Source organism: Triticum aestivum, chromosome 6D (genome assembly GCF_018294505.1).
Source record: "Triticum aestivum cultivar Chinese Spring chromosome 6D, IWGSC CS RefSeq v2.1, whole genome shotgun sequence".
Lineage (NCBI taxonomy): Eukaryota > Viridiplantae > Streptophyta > Magnoliopsida > Poales > Poaceae > Triticum > Triticum aestivum.
The window spans coordinates 319,609,435-319,636,295 of NC_057811.1; positions in this window are offsets into that span (position 1 = coordinate 319,609,435).

A 26,861-nucleotide genomic window follows, 5' to 3' on the forward strand; every position below is an offset into this window, starting at 1 on the left:
ATGATTTGGAATTTGTTAGAATACTCTATGTGCTTCGCTTATATCTTTTGAGTTATATAGTTTTGCTCTAGTACTTCACTTATATCTTTTAGAGCACGGTGGTGGATTTGTTTTATAGAAACTATTGATCTCTCATGCTTCACTTAGATTATTTTGGGAGTCTTAAATAGCATGGTAATTTGCTTAAATAATCCTAATATGCTTGGTATTCAAGATTTGTAAAAACTTTCTTATGAGTGTGTTGAAAGCTAAGAAAAGTTTGATGCTTGATAATTGTTTTGAGATATAAAGATGGTGATATTAGAGTCATGCTAGTTGAGTAGTTGTGAATTTGAGAAATACTTGTGTTAAAGTTTGTGATTCCCGTAGCATGCACGTATGGTGAACCGTTATGTGATGAAGTCGGAGCATGATTTATTTATTGATTGTCTTCCTTATGAGTGGCGGTTGGGGACGAGCGATGGTCTTTTCCTACCAATCTATCCCCCTTGGAGCATGCGCGTAATACTTTTCTTTGATAACTTGTAGATTTTTGCAATAAGTATATGAGTTCTTTATGACTAATGTTGAGTCCATGGAATATACGCACTTTCTTCCTTCCACCATTCTAGCCTCTCTAATACCGCGCACTTTTCGCCGGTATCATACACCCACCATAAACCTTCCTCAAAACAGCCACCATACCTACCTATCATGGCATTTCCATAGCCATTCCGAGATATATTGCCATGCAACTTTCCACCGTTCCGTTTATTATGACACGCTCCATCATTGTCATATTGCTTTGCATGGTCATGTAGTTGACATCGTATTTGTGGAAAATCCACCGTTCATAATTCTTTCATACATGTCACTCTTGATTCATTGCATATCCATGTACACTGCCAGAGGCATTCATATAGAGTCATATTTTGTTCTAAGTATCGAGTTGTAAGAAAATAAAAGTGTGATGATCTTCATTTTTAGAGCATTGTCCCAAGTGAGGAAAGGATGATGGAGACTATGATTTCCCCACAAGTCGGGATGAGACTCCGGATAAAAAAAGAAAAGAAAAGAGGCCATAAAAAAGAGAGAGAAAAGGCCCAAATAAAAAAATGAGAGAAAAAGAGAGAAGGGACAATGTTACTATCCTTTTACCACACTTGTGCTTCAAAGTAGCACCATGATCTTCATGATAGAGAGTCTCTCATTTTGTCACTTTCATATACTAGTGGGAATTTTTCATTATAGAACTTGGTTGTATATTTCAATGATGGGCTTCCTCAAAATGCCCTAGGTCTTCGTGAGCAAGCGAGTTGGATGCACACCCACTTAGTTTCTTTTGTTGAGCTTTCATATACTTATAGCTCTAGTGCATTCGTTGCATGGCAATCCCTACTCACTCACATTGATATCTATTGATGGGCATCTCCATAGCCCGTTGATACGCCTAGTTGATGTGAGACTATCTTCTCCCTTTTTGTCTTCTCCACAACCACCATTCTATTCCACATATAGTGCTATGTCCATGGCTCACGCTCATGTATTGCATGAAGATTGAAAAAGTTTGAGAATGTAAAAAGTATGAAACAATTGCTTGGCTTGTCATCGGGGTTGTGTATGATTTAAATACCTTGTGTGGTGAAGATAGAGCATAGCCAGACTATATGATTTTGTAGGGATAACTTTCTTTGTCCCTGTTATTTTGAGAAGACATAATTGCTTTGTTAGTATGCTTGAAGCATTATTATTTTTATGTCAATATTAAAATTTTGTCTTGAATCTTTCGGATCTGAATATTCATACCACAATTAAGAAGAATTACATTGAAATTATGCCAAGTAGCACTCCGCATCAAAAATTCTGTTTTTATCATTTACCTACTCGAGGACGAGCAGGAATTAAGCTTGGGGATGCCTGATACGTCTCCAACGTATCTATAATTTTTGATTGCTCCATGCCATATTATCTACTATTTTGGACATTATTGGGCTTCATTATTCACTTTTATATTACTTTTGGGACTAACCCATTAACCGGAGGCCCAGCCCAGAATTGCTGTTTTTTTGCATATTTCAGAGTTACGTAAAAAAGGAATATCAAACGGAGTCCAAACGGAATGAAACCTTCGGGAACGTGATTTTTAGGAAGATTATGATCCAGGAGAGTTGGACCCTATATCAAGAAACAAAAGAGGAGCCCACGAGGTAGGGGGGCGCGCCTACCCCCCCATGGCGCGCCCTCCACCCTCGTGGGGCCCCTGTTGCTCCACCGACGTACTCCTTCCTCCTATATATACCTACGTACCCCCAAACGATCAGATACGGAGCCAAAAACCTAATTCCACCGCCGCAACCTTCTGTACGCACGAGATCCCACCTTGGGGCCTGTTCCGGAGCTCCGCCGGAGGGGACATCCATCACGGAGGCCTTCTACATCATCATCATAGCCTCTCCGATGAAGTGTGAGTAGTTTACCTCAGGCCTTCAGGTCCATAGTTAGTAGCTAGATGGCTTCTTCTCTCTTTTTGGATCTCAATACAATGTTCTCCCCCTCTCTCGTGGAGGTCTATTCGATGTAATCTTCTTTTTTGCGGTGTGTTTGTTGAGACCGATGAATTGTGGGTTTATGATCAAGATTATCTATGAACAATATTTAAATCTTCTCTGAATTCTTTTATGTATGATTGGTTATCTTTGCATGTCTCTTCGAATTATCAGTTTGGTTTGGCCTACTAGATTGATCTTTCTTGCAATGGGAGAAGTGCTTAGCTTTGGGTTCAATCTTGCGGTGTCCTTTCCGAGTGACAGTAGGGGCAGCAAGGCACGTATTGTATTGTTGCCATCGAGGATAACAAGATGGGGTTTTTATCATATTGCATGAATTTATCCCTCTACATCATGTCATCTTGCTTAAAGCATTACTCTGTTTTTATGAACTTAATACTCTAGATGCATGCTGGATAGCGGTCGATGAGTGGAGTAATAGTAGTAGATGCAGGCAGGAGTCGGTCTACATGTCTCAGACGTGATGCCTATATACATGATCATACCTAGATATTCTCATAACTATGCTCAATTCTGTCAATTGCTCAACAGTAATTTGTTCACCCACCGTAAAATACTTATGCTCTCGAGAGAAGCCACTAGTGAAACCTATGGCCCCCGGGTCTATCTTCATCATATTAATCTTCCAACACTTGTTTATTTCCTTTGCTTTTTCCTTTGATTTTATTTTACTTTGCATCTTTATCATAAAAATACCAATAATATTATCCTATCATATCTATCAGATCTCACTCTCGTAAGTGACCGTGAAGGGATAGACAACCCCTTATCGCATTGGTTGCGAGGATTTATTTGTTTTGTGTAGGTACGAGGGACTCGTGCGTAGCCTCCTACTGGATTGATACCTTAGTTCTCAAAAACTGGGGGAAATACTTACGCTACTTTGCTGCATCACCCTTTCCTCTTCAAGGGAAAACCAACGAAGTGCTCAAGAGGTAGCACGCTGCCCCGTCCCCCTCTTCCCCGAGCTCCACGGCGACCTCGGCCTCGGCCCCTCCTCCTTCCTCTCGTGGCCGGCTCCACCGCCACAAGCTCTTGGGAAGGAGGGACTCGCTGTCGAGCAGAGACCCTCGCCGCCAACGTAGACGGACCAGCGCCCCCTCTCCCCATGGCAGATGGAAGGAAGGAGACGAGGTGGAAGGAGATGGATGATGAGAGAATGTGCAATGCCATCCCCCTCCCCCTTCTTATAAAGGGATGGGGTCGGGGCTCGGCTGCCCCACTTAGCCAATCCGGCCGTCGGGGGCGCATGGAATCGAGACCGACCCGCTGCTTCAATCAGCGACGGTCCGGTTTCCCGCCTCCACCGCCTGCCACCTTGGGGGCATGGGGGACACATGGCGAGCAAGCAGAAATCGAGGGGACGGGTGAGGCGACCGTTCCCCACCCCGTGATCGTGGGGCGCGGACGCCTTGAAGACCGTGACCCGGGTCCACTCAGTAAATGAGCCACGCCTCTGCGTTTCCCTCTTTTTATGGGGAAGGTGCAAGCCGCCTCTTTACTACGGTGTGACGCATGAGGGCAGCGGCTGCCCCTTGCATGCCCCCCACGTCACGCGACCGTCCACGACGCGCATTCAACGCAGGTCGTGGGGAAGCGCAGCGGGCGGAGGAGTTACTGTAGTAAAAATCCCATCCCGCCTGCCCGCGCACCGTTCTGGGCCCGGCCCAACAACGCGTTGCGCTTATGTGTGGCCCAGGCCCGCGGGCTCCTATCGGTGTACAAAAGTAGGGGCTCTCCTTTTTACCCCTTTACTTGTGCGCGGGCAGTCAGAGTCGCGCCCATGGTCACCCTAAGGAGGGCAGAGGAGGGAAGCCGGAGGCGCAAGAGATCCAGAGCCACGCCAAGACCAGAGACACGAAGAGCATAAGGGCAAGGTGGGCTCCCCGGCATTGTCCTTGCCGGGGCGGCCTCCGCGGCGCCGGCAAGAGCCTTGCCGGGGCAGCTCGCCCGATGCCAGCGGAGCGCGCGACCCTTGAGCCAAGGGTTCCAACGCCATCAACCACATTGGAACCAAGGCTCGGGAGGCACCTCCATGGTGCATGTAGATCTTTGTGAATATCAGAAGTACACAAGAGCAGATGAGGACCAGAAGGCGACGATCCTTGGCGAGATCCTTGTCGAGGAAATCCACGAGACCCCCAGCAAGACCCTTGCCGGGGACGACCACGATCGCCACGGCAAGGCCCTTGCCGAAGACACCTACGGGGCCGCAGCCAAGCCCGCGTCTGCCAAGAATCCACCACCGTTCGCATGCAGCTGCCAGCCCGACCAGCTGGGCAGGCACCTGCGTGGCGACATGCAGCTTCCAGGCCAGCTCAGCAAACACCTACGTGGTGGATGCAAATCTTCGTGAAGACCCTACCACCGCGCCATCTCACCAGCCTGCCAGCCTACATGGCGCTGCATGCATCATTGGCCTGGACACGTGTCGAAACAAGGCGGAGCGGCGACGGACGGGACGGGCCTCGTTGCCACCCCCAGTAAAGCAACGAGACACCTAAGGGGGCGCATTTAATGCGCCTTGTCCCGTAATGACAAGCGATAAGCTTGCGCACTGTACACATTTCCACCTCCTGTGTGCCACTGTGGCAACCCGTTTTGTCTATAAAAGGAGGCCCGAGGCGTCCAGGAGAAGGATTCGGATCTTTTGGGCTGGACACGCACCGTAGCTAGCTCAAGAACTCAAGAACACTCCAATACATACACCAAAGCAGGACTAGGGTATTACGCATCTTCGCGGCCCGAACCTGGGTAAACGATCCTCGTGCTGACCGCCAGACCCGCTCTTTGCACAACCCCGCGCCCGCCAACCGTAGAAGGGATTCAAGTGATCCCATAGGTGTCATTTCCCCGACAGAAGCATACACTATACTAGTACTATTATTGTTCGACTTCCCGAAGAGGTGAACAGCTAAGCGCAAAGTTTACTAGTACTAGTACTACTACTATAGAGGTATGTACTACTACTAGGAACCGGATGAAGGAGCGTCTGCACTCTTATTTTATTTTAAAATGTGATAAAGCAATCTTCAACACATTTGGTTCTCTTCGAGGGTTCTCGCATGTGATAATGGAAGTTGATTGCATCGAACACTCGCCACAATTCTCGCTTAATTCTGGCTCATATCCTGTTACAAATAGGAGCGCTTGGTAATATTTTCTCTCTTTTTTTTATTCAGCATGTAAATAGGTCGGCAAACCTTGCGGCGCATCTTTGTGCGAACCGTGCTTGCTGCACTTCGAATGTGGCCGAGAGCTGGCTTGATGAAACATCTCGCTTCCTTCTTCATTTTTTGCGGGGTACCTCGCTTCCTAGTGACCAGTCTCTTGGCTGATCGTCCCAAGAATGCTTATATATGAATAAAGCTCTCTCATTTACCCGCAAAAAAGATTAAGCCATATTAACCGGAAAGGAGGGAGTATGGACTAGCACTACTTTTTTGTGTGTCCCGTCAACTCGCAGAACGAGGAGAAGCTTGCAGGACAAGGTGAAGCTCGCTTACGCCTTTTGACTAATGCAACCTACCCTCGCCCAGGCGGTGGACATGTAGCAGTTCATTTGCAAGAGGCATACATTGTAGTACCCAACATGTGGAGTACCATCATTGTTCGACTTCACGAAGAGGCGAAGAGCCAAGCGCAAGGTTTAGTTGTATGAGTAGTACTACTACTAGAACCGCATGGTGGAGCGTCTGTACTCTTATTTTATTTTAATCTCTGATAAAGTACACATTTATTCGGGAGAAGGGCGGAAAACGGTAGCCCAATGGTAGTGTTAAAAACCATCGAACATGTAATGATGATATCGATCAACCTTGCTCGAACATATCTTGGCCTCCGTGTGAGCCCGTCTATGTGTTCTCGCTCCTCCTCTCTCTCAAGGAACGGTGGGTTGGCCATTTTGTCGTCAATTGAGATAGGTTTGCTCACACTCCGGTCCCACATGTCAGTGATATGCCAAGAGGAAGTGCATTGACCGACTGGCCATACGCATACTTGGTTTTGCACCTTCATACTACTCCTCCCTCCGTCACAGTTTACAGGGCGCCCTTTATTCTGATGCATTTCTCTCCATGCATTTCCACCACCAGAGAGACTTTAGACGCGTTTGGTTTAATGCTCAATTAATTAGGGCGTGGTAACCGCAATCAAGTCCACAATTTTCTCTCGATGTACTACGGAGTGGAGTAAGTGCATGCATGTGTGTACCCGAGGTGGAAGCACTGCATGCATGTTTGTACGCATTATTTCCTCTAGTAATAGACGTCTTGCTATAACTACCAATGCTATTTTTCAGGTCGATCGCTAGTCGCCTTGGTCCCAGAGATTGTTTTTTTAAGCGCGCTCTATAAACAGTGACGAAGGGAGTAGTATGAGTGGATTCAAAGAAGAGCGTATTGATGGTTGCTTCTTTCGAGCAACTTACAGTGGGAAAGGTGGGGCTTATGATTTGACTGCTCATTACTACTCACTATTAGTGCGGCGCAACAACCGGGCTGAGTCTCCCATGCGGTTGTGCGCTACTCCCTCCATTCTTAAATATACTACGGAGTATTTGTCTTTCTTGAGATTTCAACAAGTGACTACGTACGAAGCAAAATGAGTGAATCTACACTCTAAAATATATCCATTTGAAATTTGTAAAAAGATAAATATTTAGGAACGGAGGAAGTATAATTTTGTGCATGTCACATGGACCCGATGCTGACGAGGCTTCTGGCAATGCTATCAAGCTTCCAGCATTTGTACATAATTGACATACTATACAAATAATTTTCCAGTGACATGAAATTGTACAATGCTCTGAGCTTTCAGCTTTTGTATCATGTGTCTTGCCATCCATGCTCTTTCGGAAACAGTAAAAAACTAACTTCCTTGCTAATGCATCTCAATGATTAGCATATCAGAGCTAATATCTAGATCACAACTGAAGACAAAGTTGTGAGAAGGTGTTAAATTAAAATTGGTCCATGCTTTCATTGGCAGCAACGTCCCCCCAGCTCTGTCTAAATCAACAAGGCATGTTGGAAAAAAGTAGCTGTCTGGAGCATGCAACATTCCGATCATTTTGTGCAGTTCCACTAAAATAGAGCTGAGTGTCCCTGTTCCAAAGATATTAAGTGTGATTACAATAATAGAGGACTGTTGATTAAACAATAAACACACAAATAGAAGCCGGTCACCTTTGCAGTCTCTCTTAAGACTAACTAGTTGGAGTAGATTAAGCAAATAGTTGGAGAAGATTAGGCTCGGAGTTGGATGAGGAGGATAGAGCAAAACCAATCTCCCTTTGTGCAGTCGCACTGACATGTAGAGACGTTGCCCATGTGACATTTTAGTACAACTGCACAAAACACTCAAGAAAAAAGTGATTTGTGCAGTTCACCAAAAGGTCGCAATAGCAATGAGGTGAAATGGATAGCCCTGCTTGCAAAAAAGAGGTAGAAAGGAAACAATTACTGTCCAATAACAGTTGATGACACATACGACAACAAAAAAGAAGCATATTCCTTGTCCTAAGGGAGGATAACAACACGGTTGTGTTTGTCTAAAATGGTATGGGGACGAGATTGAAATATGGAAAGTACGCCGGATGAGCTATATTTTGGGCAAAGAACTATGGAAGATCCACATGCAAGATTTTCCACATGCAGCGACGTGGGAAGACGGGCAGTGGAGCAAGGCCGGAGGGGATACCTGGGGGTCGTCGGGATGTAATTAGGAGAGCGGTGGCGGGCGGGACCTGCCCATACTGCGGCAGCGAGCAGGTGGCGTCGACCCTACCGCACCGGAGCTTGGTCACAGAGAACGGCGGGTACCGCAGATCGGGACGAGCTGCCTCGGCGCCGTCGAATGAAGAAACGATGCACATCCTCCCTTTCCGCCGACGGACGAGATGCGGCCGGTCAATGACCAACGGTGACAGAGAGAGAGAGGCCACCGCCGCCTTGTGTGAGATACTCTGAAGAGAGACAAACCCAGGCAGGCAAGCTCCATTGTATATAGTGGAGCGGACTACCTTTTTCTCCATAAAACTCGTTTTATATTCTGTGTATGTGCCATCAAGCGATATAACTTTATTTAAAAATAACGCGCCAACGCATCAAGTCGAACTTTGTTTCGTGCACGCGTGGTACACGACCTCCGTAGGTAAACAACCGCTACACGCGTTCAAATTAGCACGTGGGCTTTCATTTCCTACAGAAATGAGCTCCACCGTGTACCCGCGCGGGTGTGGCTGGGCATGAAGCATGAGTACGTGCACCTAGGGGTTGTGTGAGAAAGATACAAACGTAGAGAGATATAGTGTGTGGGTTCGTGAGTGTCTTTTTTCTCGGGGGGGGGGTTGAGAAATAGACAAGCAATATATGTGGATGATATTTCAATCAAAAATGTAACATATGCAATGTGTGTGAAATAGAGTCCTGGATATATCATATATATAGAGGGGGCAATCCACGAGAAGAGAGTGGAGGTATCATCGGGTTGAGGTATCCATAGAACTGAAGAGAGGGATGATGTGTGTGTGTGTGCGTGCCCGATCAATAAAGAGTGCCATCGAATTTGTGTGTGCCCATGTCAAATATATAAGGTGACTGGCCTACTGGAACATGAGAGGGGACATGTGCAGTTTGTTTCTGTGGCATGGATACCTACCTACAACGCTCGACTATCGGTGTGTGGTGGGGTGGGGTGGGGGTGACCTAATTAACTATAGAGGTACAATGGCTGGTATATGTGTGGAGGAGGAGAGAGGCCTACCTTATGTATTGAGGGAGATCGATCGGCATCCATGCATATGTGTAGGAGAGGAATAATGTTGGGATAGAGACAGAGCTAGAGTGTTGGAGGGCGTGGTGGTGGAGTTGCTTCTAACAAATGGTAGAGAGGCTTGCTAGACAAATGGAGGGCACGCATGCAATGTCAATAAGAGAGGGGATGGCTGCCTGTCTGTGCACGTGCGTGTGAGAGACGGGACAAGAGGCATGCACGAATGATGAGGGGGGACGATATGGCTATGGTAAGCAGATGTAACTACATAGGAAGATCAATCATCCTTTGTAAGAGAGAGGAGAGACATAACTTGTGAGGTACGTCGATCGATGGGTGGGGGAAAATAGTTAAAGTCGATCTAGGTATATCTAGGGAGATTGATCGGTATACATGCATGTATGTGTTACAAGCAAATAAGGCCCGGGGAGAAGGATAGAGAGAGAGAGAGGGAGGGATGCAGCTAGGAGGTGGTGCGAGAGGCATTATATATCGAGGGGAAAGGAGTGTGCGAGTACGAGATCAATGAAAAGAGGGGTGGGAGTGAGGCATGGACGGTGAGAAGAGAAGAGGGAAAGCTTGTGTTTGTGGTAGGCACACCTGGCTAGAGAGGCATAGCGATTGATGTGTGCCGTAAAGAAGGTGCTGGGGGGGCCTACACACACCATGGGTGAACGACCTAAAGTGAAAAGATGAATTTGTGCAATGGAGCTAGAGAATGCCGAGGGAGGGTCAGAGGGATGCGGGCGTGTGCATGCATGAGAGAAAGTTAGCACTAGCTACAAAGATAAGAGGATTGTGTGGGTGGAAAAGACGAATAGAGATCATAATTCATTATAAAAAGTGAATTTGGATATTTGAAGATTTTATCATAGTGTTTTAAACCGACGCATGCATGAATATATATAACGGTGATACACATGGTGTGGTTATGAACATGTTATACTACATCTAATATATTTTATCTCTACTCTTATAAAAAACAGAGTTGTTGATGATGGTGTGCCTGCCATCCAGCAATATAGGCCGTCCGATTTATATCTAACGGATAGGAAGGAAACTATGGCAATTTTGAAAAAGATACCCCCACACCCCTCTCCACATTTGCAAATAAGGCCTCCTCTCGATCATCTTGATGTTCCATGGAACGCATGGACATCTTGCTAGTACTACATATAATATATAGAACATTGATTATAATTTGGGCTAATGTGTGGCTTTTGCAGCTCAGGGCTAAATACTTGTCATAATTTAGGGGGCGGGGCACTATACTTTGTGTGATAAACACGGTGTATGTATGGAACATGGTTTAGATTATGAATATATAGTTAGTACATCAAATGTACTATTATTTGGAATCAACATCAAGTGTATTCAAAAAATAGAATTCGAGTACATATAGTACACATAGTTCATATCTATCTCTAAAGTAATCATGTGGTGTGTTGTTAAGGTAATACATGAATGATGGTTGAAGTTGGCAACAATCATGATTGTAGATTCTTATTGAAATAGAGAAACAAATTCAAATTTAGTTCGAATTGCAGCAATAGTATAGACATTTGGAATGCACTAAAATGTTGGTATGAGTAGGTTACATGCATTATACAGCCAATGAAAAAATTTAATTGGACATAACATGTTGGTATGAGTAGCTTTGAATAGCATTTGTATAGTAAAACGGGGCAAGACTCTCTCTTTGTGTGGTGTGAATAGTTTTATTTTTTTGTTTTTTTTTCGTTGAGGGAAGTGCGAATTGATTTGGTACGTACAAGTACAATATTACACGTTAGGCTTGTCCCTAAATTTCAACCCGCGCCTTGTTATATTCCGAAAATTCAGATATCGTGCTCCCAAAACTGGCGCCTTCACAACCCGCGCCTTGTTATCCCCAAATTACAACGCGCGCGAAAACTCCCTCCAGCTGCCAAATCCCAACACGCGAAATCCTCCTTCTAACCCTGAGCCGAAAGGGCCGCTAGTTCAAATCGGTGGGGGTACTTTTGTAACACACCCTACATTTTGGACAAGCGCGTCCTTAAGTCATGGTTCCCCCTCCCATCGCCTCCTTTTCGCCATTCGAAATCCCAGGCCGCCATAACCTCTCCACTCCAGCCGCGAAACCCCACCCTCCTCCGCCCGCCACCTCACCGCTGCCCCGCCGGAGCCTCTTCCCCGACGACGTCGTCCACCGCAACAGCTCGATGTCCCTCGTCCACCTCCCCGGATGAGGATCCGTCGTCCCGCCGGTTCAGCCGCCCCGTCCTCCGCCTCCAAGGAGCTGCTCCGATGATCGCCTCGTCTATCGCGGCTGCTCCATCCCCACAGCAACGCCTTAACCTGCTCCACCGGAACCGCAGCATCCTCACCGACTCCTCGGACAAAGCCGAGGCCTACTCGGAACCACCAAAGAGGTTGTACACTCATCGCATCGCACGTTCGCCTTAACTCAACCTCCCGGCGCCGACGGTGCTCCATCTGCACCCCCATGGACAGGCTACCTCGAAGCCGGTGCCGCGGGCGACATCTCCATGGCGGCTCTCTCCCAGTGCGAGGCCCCTTCAGCGGCAGCGTCCATACAAGCCGGATCTGCTACTGCTGCTCCGGCTCTCGCTCGCGCTGCTACCCCGGCTCTCGCTCGCTCGCGCTGCTGCTGCTGCTGCTCTCCCCCTCACTCGTGCTACTGCTCTGCTCTGATTTAGCTACACTTCAGTCGACTGAATCAACTTTTGGGTCAGTCGCTTTTCAGGGGGGGGGCTCGCCGGAGTTAAGGAAGAACTACCCGCAGCGGGGCGGGGGGCTCGCCGGAGAGGTACCCCACTATCTATCTTAGGGTTCAGGGTGGGGGCGGCAGACCGGCAGTGGGGAGTTGTTTCGGGGCGGCGGGGCGGCCGCGGACTGGCGGTGGGGAGTTGTTTCGGAGCGGTGAGGCGGCGCGGGGGCCGGCGGTTCGGCCGGTGGTGGCTGGCGGCTCAGGGGGTGCAGGTTGAAGATGAACTGCAGGCCCTCCCTAAACTACTTGTCAAGTGCCTCTCTGCTACCATTGCATTCAGTTTCGATAGTAACATTCAGATTCCACCGTAAATTTCAGTTTCGACAGTTAAGTTCAGAGTCAACAGTTTTTACCTCATCGGTTGTAGTGAGGTGGTTTTTGGTGATGTAAATTTTACATCTATTTACATCATCTATTGGATATGCTATTAGAATCCCACTTGAGATTAACGATTTCTGTCTTGTGCTACTTCAGTCTTGACGTCTTACGGTTCATCGGAGCTGCTCCAGCGACAGAACGATCCATCACAATAGAGGAGTGCCCTGGGCGCCGTCTACAGATTCCTCAGATTTTCCTCCACACGCCCGACAGCCACCTCTGCCTCAACTTCTTCAGCGACCAACCTAATGATGCTGAGGTCGACACGGCTACGACAAAGAGGTTGTACACTTGCTGCATCACTTATTACTCTACATTCATGTCGATCCATTAGGGCTATTTTGGTTCAACAGAAAAACATAGCAATAGGAAATTTTCCTATGGCACTCTACTATTCAATTATTCATGCATTTTGTTGAAAGGAATGGAGCAAAACATCCACCTGGACCTACTTCTCAAAATCCTATGCATGAAAACAAGACCAAGTGCATTAGTGGCAGAATAACATTCTAATTGTACAAGCTTTCATATGGTTGCACTTTATTTTGGCCATGTTTCTTTGCATTCCTCTGCTCTTCCAATTCCTGTGAACCAAACACCCAAGTTGACAGAAATCCTGTGTTTACAAATGCTCTGTTTACCATGTGCATTCCTATCCTATTCCGGTGTTTTTCCTATCCCTGCGTTTTTAGAATCATGCAAGCCAAATGAGCCCTTACAGAATTACTTCAGTTACAGGTAGGTGTCGAAGGAAACTTTGTGTGGTTTGTCCTACTCCTGCCGCGTCGTCCTCCACCTCACTTGAGCTGCTCCATCGACAGAAGCATCCACCAAACCAGACATCACGACTCCTGACCGTCTTTCACTGCCTCAGATCTCCTTCCCTACCGCCGGCACCCACCGCAATGGCATCACCATCATCGACTCAGCAGATGAACCTGAGGAGTACACAGGCCCACAAGAGAGGTCACACTCTTTTGTTTCTGCTTATGTTATGCATTGCTTAAAATTACCTACTACTTTATCGTCTTGTTCACCTCTTAGACTCCATGTCAGGTCCAAATTAATGTTCAAACTTGAGTTCTAAATTAGTTGTGGGACACATATCGAGACAGCAATGAATAGTATCTCTGTCTAATATCTGGTTCACCTAGGGTATGCCTATGTTGTTCATCTTGGGTGGGAAACAAATAGTAAAGCAATCATCATCTGTCTTTTTATTAAATTAAAGCAATCATCAACGTGCTATCATTATTTTTGGATCCATCCACTGGTTGTTACCATCACTCTAGATTTCTGCATGCTCTCCTTAAATAATCTCACCATATTTTTTTGTATGCATGTCAGATATTGTACACAGTCATGGTGAACATGTTGAGAAAAAGTGAAGAGTTTTGCGCGGCAATGCAATGTCATGCAGACATCGCTCCATGGTGGGTTCAATGGCAAAACCTCCCCCTCTCCAGATTGTAATCAGAGGAAGATATCTGTTCTGAGGCGGATTCAGACGCAGTTGACCACTCCTATTTACCCCCCAAGGTGTTTTCTGTACCTTGGCATGATGATGTTAGTCATATCATGCATATGTTGCCTTGTAGTGCCGACTTTTGACATCATATATGTCATCTCCTTGTTTAGACGTGTTCTATAATGCCATTTGTTTAGTTTCTATATCATATATGGGAATTATGCAGTCTCATGTCCTTTAGCCCGCCATAATATATGTGAAATGTGCAATGCCATCCTATTTAACCAGGCATCATATATGTGAATGATATCTTGCCCATCCTTTTCTTCATTACATTTCCATTTGTCGACAATGTTTGTACATTAAACTACTCTTCCTGTGAATCAGCCATTTGGGTGGGAGATGGAAAAATCTGGAGTGAAAACAAGGCCTTCAGACCAGATAGTGCTACCCGTCGAAGCAGATCTCTTGTTGGGTCCCGATAGCTCCTCAGAGATGGATTCAGAGACAGATGACCAGTCCTATTCCCCCACCGAGGTGTATGCTCTAACTTGGCACGGTTATACTGCTCATGTCATGCATATGGTGTCTTGCATTGCATATTCTAGACATCATATACACAATATTCAAAACCATGTTCTTAGTTCAGACATCATATCGAATGCCCTCTGTTTAGCATATCTCTACTCTTATAAAAAATAGAGTTGGTGTTGATGGTGTGCCTGCCATCCTGCAATATAGGCCGTCTGATTTATATCTGACGGATAGGAAGGAAACTATGGCAATTTTGCAAAAAGATACCCACACCCCTCTCCACATTTGCAAATAAGGCCTTCCTTCATTCATCCTTTTCTCTCACAAGATAAACTACTCATATAAATGCATCTTGATGTTCCGCGCAACGCATGGGCATCTTGCTAGTAAATCACATATGCGAATTAAATCATGCGATCCTGATTACTTAGATAACATGTATGTGAATTATGTCATGCGATCCTGTTTAGTTATTCATCATATATCTTTGAATTATGTTATGCTATGCTATCCAGTTTAGATAGACATCATATATGTGAAATTATGTCACGCTATCAGTTTTAGTTAAACAATATACATGCCAACTATTTCATGCCCTCTTTTTCCACACTATCTATTGCATCTGTCTCTCATACAATGTCTGTACATTCAATTATGTTTCCTGTTTATCAGCCATTTGAATTGGAGCGGGTGATGCTAGTATCTAGGGGATTAAAAACACGGTCTTCAAGTAAAATAGTGCTACCTGTTGGTGGAGATAGCACCCCGGTTGTACATGCACGAGAACCAGCCCTACCACACATAACCCAGACTCTCGCAGATTGTACCCCTACTGCGATGGACAAAGAACCAGCTTCACCTAATCTAACCCCAACCACAGCAGATAGTAACCCAGTTCCTGTTGACACAGCACCATCTCCACCACAGAGCTCCCAAACAAGAGCAGTTAGTAAGGCAGCTCCGGTGCCCAAAGGGCCAGTACTACCACGGCGAACCCGACTCCACCAGTTAGTACGCCTATTCCTATGGAGGAAGCACAACCAACTAGACGTAGTTTAGCATCTATCGCATTTGATGTTGTTAAATCCTATGTGCGTATCTTTCCATCATGGAAATATTATATTGAAGATGAAGGAAAATGCCTGTTGTAGGTGTTTGTCCAGGAGTTATGTGTAAGTAATGTTATTCATGGCAATTACTTTGCTTTGTCCCATACATTCTACCTCCATGATGGTTATAATACAACAAATTTTCCCATTTTTCTCTATAGAGAAGGACCGATTTGGAAACTCAGGATGAGGTAACCTGTGCTAATACCTTTGCTATCTTCAAGAATGCTTGGTGGTAGTATCAGAATTACCTGAAGAAAACATACTTCACTGGTAGAGAAACTAATGAAATTCCCTTACGTTCTCCTGAGACACATTTACTGGACGATGACTGGGAACGCCTTGTTCTGTACTGGTCCCGAACTAAGAATGTGGTAAGGTCTATGAGCTCATTTTCTATTTTTAAGTAGTATATTCTTGCGTCTCACTGTACTCTGTTCATGTAGAACAAGTGCTTAAACCTGAAGAACAACTATTCTAATTTAAGATTCCATTGCTATCGTGCACACTGCTTTGCTCTTGTATCATTGTATTTACTCATACAAACTTAATTTTTAAATTGAAGGATCCAATCGAAACTCCAATGGCACAACAGGTATGTTCACGCATGTTTCTTTAACAGGTTTGCTCTTATCAATAGCTCTATTGATTTCAATTTCAATTGTGTATACAGTTGACTTCTCATATCATGCACATTACTAGCATCACAACAGAGTCGATAGTGTTGTTGTACATGTAGACCCATGGTACGCATCTGAAATCTTGTTGTGCCGTGTAGTTTCCCACGCTTTGTATTCTTTCACTGCTGCTTTGTCTTGAACAGGTATGATTTGAACCGTGTCTCTATTTTGATTTGGCAAGACAATGCAGTGACCATAGGACATAGATATATGTTTGTTTGATGCTTTTATTATGTACTAGTACTTGGCAATAGAAGACTTGTGTAACGCCCCGAATCCGATGCGCCAGGTGTCTCCCAGTTATTCGCCATTGTTGCCATGTCATTTGCTTGCATGTTGCATTTTGTCATGTCATCATCTGCATTGCATCCTCATGTTTTCAAAACTTGCATCCGGTCTTTTTCCCCATTCTCCGTTTCGCGTTCCGACACTCCCACACGTGCCCGTTGCACCTCTCAGACCTCGTTTCGTGAGTGGCTTAAAGATGTTCTCGGAATGGGATGAAACTTGGCGTGCGGTGTTGTTATAGAGTAGGTAGACCGCCTGCCAATTTTCGTTCCATTCGGAGGTCATTTAACGCCCCAATGGCTAACTGCGTAGCCCGAAACCCCTCTCTCTTTGCAGCCGAGTTCCCTTCATCACAACCCATTAGCCCATCCAAACCCCCTCCATGCTCTCGGCCGTTGGATCGTGATCGTGTGGGTGAAAACCGCACCTCATTTGGACTCTCCTAGCTCCCCTACCTATATAAACACTCTCTCCCCCGAAATTCGCGGTGCAAACCCTACCTTCCTCTTCCTCGCGCCGCCGGACGTTTCTTCTCCATCGATGGACGTGTCCAGCCGCCGCCTCGACGAATCGTCGCACGACAAGTGTCCCCACCGCCGCGGCCTCCCACCGCGCCCCTCTGCGGCCCGCCGGGCCCGAGGCCGGCCCGGCCGCGCCACGACCGGCCCCCGAGCCGAGCCGCGCGCCTGCGCCCGCCGGATCCCCGCGCCCCGCCGCCTAGCCCGTCCGCCGTCGCGCCGCCCTTCGCCGACCCTGCCTTGCCGAGCCACCTAGCGCTTCCTGTGCCGCCGCTGACCACCACCCGCCGCCGCGCGCCTTGCTCCCGGCCAGATCCGGCCGCGGGAGGGCCGGATCCGGCGACCCCGAGCTTCTTTGGCGAGTCCCCGAGCTCCGGCCGCCGTCTGCTTCTTCTCCGGTGAACTACTCCGGCGAGATCCAGCCGCATCGAGAACCGTGCCGAAACCCTAGAAGGTTGACCTCGTTTTCAAAGTCCCGAAACTTTTGCATTATGTTGCCCTGTTTATCATGCCATAACTCCATGCATCTTGCTCCATTTTGTGCATATGATATATCAAAATGTTCATCATGAGATGCTCTTCATTTCATTCCATTGTCCATGCTTGTTTGAGGGAAGCTTGATGCCCTAATCATCATAGCAAGAGAGCTATATGATGTTAACTGCTGAAACTTGATATAACTTGCTGTTTTGTCATTTTCGTTGCATTTTGTGTGTGCATCCTATGAGCATGATGTCTACATGTTTGTGAAGTATCTCCATGCCATATTTACAGTGGTGCAAGACTTGTATTTTGTAATACCCTGTAGTGAGTGCATCAAGCTTGTGAAGTGGGCTACTTGCTGTTAATGTTCTGTCAATGCTGAAATTGTTATATCATGTAGCTATCGTTGCTTGATGCTACCAATTAATCCATGCATATTCTGGAGATGTTATATAAGGATGTTTTCTTATACATGTGATTCTCTATCAATCCGTGCCTTTGGTTGCATTTATAGCCTGCTGTAGCTTGTTGTAATCTTGCTCTCAGATTGCTAAATAATGTTGCTGTTAGCCTGTTAACATTAAGTTCAGTTTTGCCATGTGTTTTACTAGTGATCCATGCACCCTATGATTATGATATTGACATGCTTAGCTTCCTGAACATGTCTTCTTACTGTGAGTTACCTTCACATGCCATGAAATGCTTTGTGATGAGTGATTTGAGCTCGCAAAGATGCCTTCATTATTCTGTTTATGCCATGCTCAGTTTTTCTGCCAAGTCTGAATCTGTTTATGAAACTTGCATGTTTACATGGGTGACATCATATCTTCTGTGACTTTTTGGCTCGTGATCAGTAAGGGATTTTGTTCTATGAAATTAGTAGATTCATGCCTTTGTTTGCTAGGATCTTTTCCTGTAGCATGTTGTTTGATAGCTTTAAACTTTGCAACCTGATGTTATTTCTGCCATGTCCAGTGATTTCTGCCAAGTCTGTGAAACTGTTATTATTTGCAATCTTGCCAGGTCCTTTTGAGCATGTTCTAGTGATTTCTGGGAATAGCCCAGTGTTCATGTTTTGTAATGCTTTAGCTTTACATCACGTCCATGCCTTTTGTTTTCATATTGATGTGCTGTAGCATGTTGTTTTGATGCTTGCAATATGCCTAGTTGCTGTTTTGGACAGTTTGTCCTTTAAACTTGTTTCATGTGTGTGTTGATCCGTTGCTCCGTTTTGAGTGTGCTCTATATGAAACTTGCTTAGTTTTGCATGTAGTTTCATGTTACCTTGTTGGATCGATGTTTTGAATGTGTTTTCTTGATGTTTGAATGCATTTTGCATCAATGCCATGTTTAACTTGTTTTGCTCATATCTTCTAGGCCGTAGCTCCAAATTAAATGAACTTTATATGTAACTTGACTAAATTTCGTGTAGATCATCGTGGTGATGCTTAACTTGCTGTTTAACAACTTGCACATAAGGTTTCGTTCGTCTACACTTGGTTCGTCTTCGTGGCTTCATCTTCTTCATGGACTCGTTCTTCTTCCTAGCGTGATTTCAGGCAAGATGACCGTCACCTTGGATCTCACTACTATCATTGCTATGCTAGTTGCTTCGTTCTATCGCTATGCCGCGTTACCTACCACTTGCTTATCAAGCCTCCCAAAATGCCATGAACCTCTAACCTTTGTCACCCTTCCTAGCAAACCGTTGTTTGGCTATGTTACCGCTTTTGCTCAGCCCCTCTTATAGCGTTGCTAGTTACAGGTGAAGATGAAGATTGCTCCATGTTGGATTATGTTTATGTTGGGATATCACAATACCTATTATATTATTAATGCATCTATATACTTGGTAAAGGGTGGAAGGCTTGGCCTTGTGCCTGGTGTTTTGCTCCACTCTTGCCGCCCTAGTTTTCGTCATATCGGCATTATCTTCCCGGATTTTGCGTCCCTAACGCGGTTGGGTGTTATGGGAACCCCTTGACAGTTCGCCTTGGATAAAACTCTTCCAGCAAGGCCCAACATTGGTTTTACATTTTCCTAACAACCTAAGCCTTTTTCCCTTGGGTTTCCGGAGCCCGAGGGTCATCTTTATTTTAGTCCCCCCGGGCCAGTGCTCCTCTGAGTGCTGGTCCAAACCGAGTGATGTCCGGCGCCCCCTGGGCAACCAGGGTCTATGCCAACCCGACGTCTGGCTCATCCGGTGTGCCCTGAGAACGAGATATGTGCAGCTCCTATCGGGATTTGTCGGCACATTCGGGTGGTCTTGCTGGTCTTGTTTTACCATTGTCGAAATGTCTTGTAACCGGGATTCCGAGACTGATCGGGTCTTCCCGGGAGAAGGAATATCCTTCGTTGATCGTGAGAGCTTATAATGGGCTAAGTTGGGACACCCCTGCAGGGTTTGAACTTTCGAAAGCCGTGCCCGCGGTTATGTGGCAGATGGGAATTTGTTAATATCTGGTTATAGTAAACTTGAAGTAAACTCTTCTAAAATACACCAATCGCGTGCGTGACCGTGATTGTCTCTTTTCGGGGTTGTTCGAGAGGAGAACACGGTTTTTGGGTTATGTTTGATGTAAGTAGGAGTTCAGGATCACTTCTTGATCATTACTAGTTGACGACCGCTTGTTAAGCTCCTCTTCTCGCTCTTGTTTCGTATTTTAGCCACCATACTTTGCTTAGCCGCTGCTGGAACCTCACCACTTTACCCCTTCCTTACCCATTAAGCTTTGCTAGTCTTGATACCCATGGTAATGGGATTGCTGAGTCCTCGTGGCTCACAGATTACTACAACACCAGTTGCAGGTACAGGTTATGCGATGCTCATGGCGCGAGAGCGATGTCTACTTGTGTTGGAGTTCTTCTTCTTCTTCGTTGATCTTGGGTTAGGTTCCTGGTCGGCAGCCTGGGCTAGCAGGGTGGATATTGTCTGAGTTTCTGTTTGTGTTCCATCCGTAGTCGGATGTTGATCTCTTGTATGATCTATTGATGTATTCTTGCGGCATTTGTATGCCTTGTATGTATCCCCCTATATTATGTAATGTTGATGTAATGATATCCACCTTGCAAAAGCGTGTCAATATGCGGTTCTATCCTTGGTGGGACCTTCGAGTCTCTTTAGGATAGTATCGCATATTGGGTGTGACAATTTGGTAGTTTAATCCTGTCCACCTTACAAATGAACTGGTTCACCGAAATGAGTTTCATATACTAGTACATGCTAAACCTGTTATGTGTCTGCTTATTTCTTCTTTTAGAATGCTGACAGGATGTCGGAGTAAATGGCCACGGGTAGCCTAACCGACTGCCCCTGGTTCTTCTAAAAAATTATCAGGCCTTTGGGCCTCCAAGCACTCCAAGCATTGGGCCGCCTTCCCTGGCCGGCTACCTCTGAAGCCGACTCCCGGAAGGCGACCCAGCCTCAGCAACCTCTCCCCGGGACAACTACGGGGTGGCCGACTCCAGGAAGCCGGCCAAGAAGAACGCCGACTCCAAGAAGCCGGCCGAGACCACAACCACCAAAGCTACACCCACATAACGGTGACAAGACGGGGTGTGGCCACAGTGCGGCCCACTACACCCGAGGCCCGAGGCAGGCATGGCCACAGGAGGCCGTACGGGATGGTCGTCTCCCGTTCGGCTCGGCACTGTAGCCACGCCAGCCTCAACGTCATCCACGACCGACTCCTGTACGGCCCGCGGGCGGCGGGCCCCTTCTGCCAGAGAGAGGCGCAAAGGCGGCCCGGCCTCCCCCAGTCGAACAGGGGTGTAGCCGGCCCCCAGAAGCCGGCTACTCCCTTCCTTGAAGCAGGAGCCCCATTAAGGAGACAAGACGAGGTAAGGCTACAGTGAGAGCCTTCGAGGCGGCACACTGTAGCCACGCTTACCTCGACAAAGCCCTCGTCATCAGAGGCGAGGCTACAGTAAGTAGCCGCCGACAAGACCCTAGGCGGTGGGGCCGGCCTGTCGACCAAGAAGCCGGCAGCCGGCGGGACCCACCAATCGGCGGGACCCAACAGCCGGCGGAGAAGCCGGCGAGCGTAGACACTGACGGCTGGGACCAGTGCCCAGCCGGATTACCATTGTACCCCCGGGGGGTAGGCCTATATAAACCCCCCGGAGCACCCATGCAAAGGAGAGCTTCTGAACACAGCACACACACCATAGAGATAGAGAGAAGCAAGAGCTAGCCTTGTTCTTCTTCTCCCTTGAACCCAATAGCTCTAGGAGCGATTGTAGCTACCTTTCCTAGATCTAGTGATCATGCGGAGACCCCACAGAGCAGGACCAGGGGTGTTATCTCCTCGGAGAGCCCCGAACCTGGGTAAGATCCGCCGGCGTGCATGTCTTCCCCTCATCCCGTTTCCAGGCACCGGCGATGTCTTATTGGCACCCACAATGATAAGCCATCCGTTGGCATATGTCGCACCAACCACCCGACATTTGGCGCCCACCGTGGGGCCAGGTGCACCATCGTCCGGAGACCTGTTCTGGACGGGAACCCTCTTCCTCCCCCACGAGCGCAGCCAGCCTGCTGCGCCCGATGGCGTTTGCCTCGACGCGCTGCAAGGCATCGACGACGCCTGCGCAGCGAGCTGCCTCGCCGATTTGCTCGGCGAGGCTCGCATCTCCGACGAGCCTGCGGCCGACGCAGGCACAGACTACCCCGAGAGCCGCCTCGTCAGCCTCCTCGACCAGCTTCACGTCTCCAGCGAGCCTGCTGCAGACATGGAGTCGGTCGGCTCCACCGACCCGATGCTCGTCGACTCCGACACGGCATCACTCGACGCCTACCCCACCGACGTGGTGGTCTTCGACGACCCTCTCCCTCGAGCTGACAGTGGCAGCAGCGCTGTCACCGAAGTGCTGGTCATCAGCCACGTCGCCAACTCGGGCGAGAACTCCCACGACGCCCTGCAAGCGGCGATGCACGACCTCTCCGTCCCCATCCCGGCTGACGCGGACGCCGAGACCCTGGAGGCACGCCGCCTTGCCCTCATCGCGGAAGGCCAGAAGATAGCCTCCATGAGACGCCTCACTGAAGCCCACCAGCACGAAGTCGACCGCGCTGCCTTCGGTACGCCGCCGCCTAGCGGCCTGAGCCGAGCCGGCTTTGTCCAGAAGCGCGGCGCGGCCGTCGCCAGCATGCTGGGGGCAGATCGCCCCGTCTACACCACCCCGCTCGAGAATCTGTGAGCCGCTCAGGCGGCCGCAGAAGAGCTCAATGGGCTGGGAGCCGATGAGCTCCCCTACATGACGAGACGGATCCAGCAGCTGCTCGACCCGGCTGCAGAACGGCACGAAGCTGGCGCCCGAGCTGATAGTCAACCCCCGCGCCGGGAGCACGCCGCGACGTCCCGCTCGCCGACTGCGAGCGGCGCGCGCCAGAAGAAAGACAAGGAGCCAGCTGCCAGCCGCAGCCGGACTCGCATCACCATCGAGCGCGACGCGGAGGGCCGCCCTCGAGCTGTGGAGCACCAAGGAAATCTGCCTCCTCCCCCGCCTCGAAGAGAAAGACGTCTCACTCCGCCGCCTATCACGCACCCGACTCTTGGCGACCGACTCGGCCGGCGAGAAGGAGTCGGCGAGAGCGACGCCCGCCACCGGATCGACCGCCTTGCTCGATCCTTGGCGTTAGAAGAAGAAGACGATGTCGGCCCGCCATGCTTTGGCCCCCGCATCCGCGACGAGCCCTTCCCCAAAGGGTTCTCGCTCCCCAGAGACACGCCCAAGTACAACGGCTCAGTGAAGCCGGAAGATTGGCTCATCGACTACTCCACGGCTGTCAGCATAGCTAACGGCAATCGGCGCGTCGCCGTGAAGTACATCCCCCTCATGCTGCAAGGCAGGGCACGCACCTGGCTCAACAGCCTCAAGCCATACAGCATCAACAGCTGGCTGGACTTCACGGAAGTCTTTGTCCGCAACTTCACCAGCACCTACAAGCGGCCTCCCAAGCCTCGCCAGCTCTCCCTCTGCATCCAAGGGCCCAACGAGTCGACCCGCGACTACCTCACGCGGTGGGCCGAGCTCCGTAACTCCTGCGAGGGGGTGCATGAGGTCCAGGCCATCGAGTACTTCACTGCCGGGTGCCGAGAGGGCACCCTCCTCAAGCACCGACTCCTCTGCGACGAGCCAGCTACCCTTGACGAGTTGCTGATCACCGCGGACAAATACGCCACGGACGACTCCTCAATGAAGACCGAGCTGCGAGTAGACGCCTCTGGGAAGGTGATTGCTCCGGCTCCCAAGACGCCGGCTGGCGACCCCAATCGGCGCCCTTACCAGAACGATCACAAGCGCAAGGCCCCCATGCCGACTTCCTCCAGTCGGCAGGTGGCCACTGTTGAAGATGAGCAGCCCGAAGAACGGCCCGCTCCCAAGAAGAAGGTTGGCAGGCCGGCTTGGCAGCCGTCTTTCTCCTACGAGCAAGCTCTCGGCGCCCCCTGCAAGTTCCACAGCGGCGCGAAGCCGTCCAACCACACAACCCGGAAATGCCATTGGCTCACCCGCATCACCAAGGGCGAGGGGATGTTGCCGCCTCCGCCTCCCGGTCCGCCGCCTCCAGCCCCCCAGCAGCCGGCGGCTCGGCCGGCAGTCGGCGCCATCCAAGACGAATTCCCCGAAGAGCACGCCGCCTACGTCGTCTTCACAGGTCAATTCGATGACAAGCGCAGTCGGCGCAGACAGCATCAAGAAGTTAATGCGGTCGCCTCCAGCGCCCCCGAGTTCATGCACTGGTCAGAGAAGCCAATCAGCTGGAGCCAGGCCGACCACCCAGAGGTGATGCCTTCGCCTGGCTCCTATGCAATGGTCTTGGATGTCACCCTCACGACGGAGAGGCGAGCTGTCAGATTTTCCTGCGTCCTGATAGACGGCGGAAGCAGTATCAACATACTGTACCGCAATACCATGGAGAAGCTGAACAGCAAAGCAAAGCAACTCATGCCGAGCTGCACTGTTTTCCATGGCATCATCCCCGGCTTGTCTTGCTCCCCAATCGGCAAGATTAAAATGGATGTTCTCTTCGGAGACAAAGATCATTTTCGCCAAGAAGCAATCTGGTTCGAGGTGGTGGATTTGGAGAGCCCCTATCATGCACTGCTTGGCCGACCTGCTCTGGCCAAGTTCATGGCCGTGCCCCACTACGCCTACCTAAAGATGAAGATGCCGAGCTCGAAGGGGATCATCACGGTAGCCGGCGACTAGAAGAAGTCCACCGAGTGCGCCATGGCCAGTAGCCGGCTGGCCGAGTCCCTCGTGGTGGCAGAAGAGAAGAAGATGTTGGAACGGGTTGTGGCCATGGCCGGCAAACAGCCGGCCTTGTCCCCCAACCCCAAGGATTGTGATGCGCAGGGCTCCTTCCAGCCTGCCAAAGAAACGAAGAAGATACCTCTGGACCCGGAGAACGTAGAGAGGTTCGCTGTCATTGGGGCGAACTTGGACAGTAAATAGGAAGGCGAGCTCGTCGACTTCCTCCGTGAGAATCGAGACATCTTCGCATGGTCCCCAAAGGACATGCCGGGTGTCCCGAAGGATTTCGTCGAGCACAAGCTACATGTCCGAGCTGACGCGAAGCCTGTCAAGCAACCCCTCCGCCGACTATCAGAAGAGAAGCGAAGAATCGTGGGAGAAGAGATAGCCCGGCTCCTTGCCGCTGGCTTTATCATGGAAGTGTTCTTTCCAGAATGGCTTGCTAACCCAGTTCTGGTTCTGAAGAAGAATAACAAGTGGCGTATGTGCATAGACTACACCAGCCTGAACAAGGCCTGCCCAAAGGATCTGTTTGCTCTGCCACGGATTGACCAAGTGATAGACTCCACAGCCGGATGCGAGGTGTTAAGTTTTTTGGATGCGTACTCAGGGTACCATCAGATCAAGTTGGACCCAGCTGACCGCCTGAAGACTGCCTTCATCACACCCTTTGGAGCTTTCTGCTACCTGACTATGACATTCGACTTGAGAAATGCCGGTGCCACTTTTCAGCGTTGCATGCAGAAATGTCTCTTGAAACAACTCGGCAGAAATGCCCACGTCTATGTAGACGACATTGTGGTGAAGACAGAGAAGCGCGGCACCCTGCTGGAAGACCTGAAAGAAACATTCGCCAACTTGCGCCGATTCCAAATCAAGCTCAACCCCGAGAAGTGTGTGTTCGGAGTACCAGCCGGCCAGCTGCTAGGCTTCCTGGTCTCCGAACGCGGCATCGAGTGCAACCCCGTCAAGATCAAGGCCATCGAGAGGATGGAGATCCCCACCAAACTGCGAGATGTGCAGAAGTTCACTGGCTGCTTAGCCTCCCTGAATCGTTTTATCAGCCGACTAGGAGAGAAGGCTCTCCCCCTGTACCGACTCATGAAGAAGTCCACTCACTTCGAGTGGAACGACCAAGCCGACCAAGCCGTCCATGAGTTGAAGAAAATGCTGACCACTCCGCCTGTCCTGGCAGCGCCGACTGAGAAGGAGCCCATGCTCCTCTACATCGCCGCGACTAGCCGAGTCGTCAGCACTGTTATTGTAGTCCAGCGCCCGGAAGAAGGCCGAGCCCAGCTAGTCCAGAGGCCGGTGTACTATCTCAGCGAAGTGCTATCCAGCTCAAAGCAAAACTACCCGCACTATCAGAAGATGTGCTATGGGGTGCACTTCGCTGCCAAGAAACTGAAGCCCTATTTCCAAGAGCACCCCATCACGGTCGTGTGCACCGCCCCGCTCGCCGAGATCATAGGCAGCCGGGATGCATCCGGCCGGGTGGCTAAATGGGCCATTGCATTGGCGCCCTACACAATCTTCTACCAACCCCGCGCCGCCATCAAGTCCCAAGCACTGGCCGACTTCCTCGTCGACTGGGCCGAGACCCAGTACTTACCGCCGGCTCCTGACTCTACCCATTGGAGGATGCACTTTGACGGGTCCAAGATGCGCACCGGCTTGGGAGCCGGCATCGTCCTCACCTCTCCCAAAGGCGACAAGCTCAAGTACACGCTGCAGATCCACTTCGCCGCCTCTAACAACGTGGCCGAGTACGAGGCGCTCGTACATGGGCTCCGGCTAGCCAAAGAGCTTGGCATACGCCGGATCCTGTGCTACGGCGACTCAGATTTGGTGGTCCAGCAATTGTCTGGCGACTGGGACGCCAAGGACCCGAACATGGCGATCTATCGATTCCTCGTCCAGCAGATCAGCGGATACTTTGAAGGGTGCGAGTTCCTGCACGTGCCAAGGGCCGACAACGACCAAGCAGATGCCCTAGCACGGATCGGCTCCACCCGACAAGCCATACCGACTGGCGTCTCCCTCCAGCGCCTCC